This window comes from Penaeus vannamei, chromosome 11 (genome assembly GCF_042767895.1).
Source record: "Penaeus vannamei isolate JL-2024 chromosome 11, ASM4276789v1, whole genome shotgun sequence".
NCBI lineage: Eukaryota > Metazoa > Arthropoda > Malacostraca > Decapoda > Penaeidae > Penaeus > Penaeus vannamei.
Genome location: NC_091559.1, coordinates 8,644,424 through 8,645,387, shown reverse-complemented (window position 1 = coordinate 8,645,387; position 964 = coordinate 8,644,424). Strand labels below are relative to the sequence as shown.

At 33.0% G+C, this 964-nt stretch overlaps 1 non-coding gene across 1 annotated transcript; it reads right to left on the bottom strand.

The window, feature by feature from the left end:
* Positions 1–301: 301 nt before the first annotated feature.
* TRNAR-CCU (transfer RNA arginine (anticodon CCU)) lies at positions 302–373 on the bottom strand. The gene has a single exon. It is a non-coding gene; the product is annotated as a tRNA-Arg (tRNA).
* Between the last annotated feature and the right edge of the window lie 591 nt (positions 374–964).

The window sequence follows — 964 nt, the reverse complement described above, 5'->3', positions numbered from 1 at the left end:
TTATTTCTCTTCAACTCTTGTTCGTCCTCTTCTTCCTCCTCCCATTCTTTGTTTCTCGTATTACTAATAAAATCACATGATTATGTGAGGAATAACAGCAAAATTACGAAAACGCGCATAGATACTAACAAAGACTCAAGCAAAAAAATGAATAAATAAATAAAACGCTCCAATTCCTTCATACTCCTTCGCATTGTAAACACCGGAGAAAGGAACAGAAACAGTAGTAGAAAGATATATGGAACGGTAGGTAGGTAGGAAGAGCTGCAAACAAATTCATGCATAAAATTTGTTGCTTTCTAGTATCCGTCGGGGATCGAACCCGAGTCTGTCGCGTAGGAGGCGACCGTGCTAACCACTACACCACGGGAACATATGAAGGAATGATAAATTTAACAATATTTATATAGTAGCTTTTAAACACATATTACACTTGTTTGTGTAATGTTACCTACCTGTGTGTATGTGTGTGTACTTTCACTTAGAGAAAGATATATTAAACATTACTGAAATATGTCCAATCTTTAAAAATTAAAATAAAGTTACCAAACTTTTTAAATACCTCTTTCTTGGCTCCTTCAAAAAAATATTTTCCTAATATATACAGTAAAAAGAAAAAAATCAACCTACCATTCATACTCGTACAACTAAGTTTTAAGATAAAGAGAAATCCTGGAAAAATATGAAGTACTAGCTTTTTTTCCTTTCCATTTTTGTATTTCTTTTGTTGGCGTGCCTGCTGCTGTTACCATTATCATTATCAATACTCTTCACAGACCTCCAAATCGATATTGCCGTTAAAATACGTATTTCGAAATTACCATTGAATCAAAGTTTACTTACAGGTGTTACCACTCTAGTTTGCAAGTTTAAATTTGTTTGTTGAATGTTTTGGTTAAAGGAGTCAGCAGTAATAAGTTATTAATATATTCCTCGATCACAAGTACATATTTCTCTCATTTCA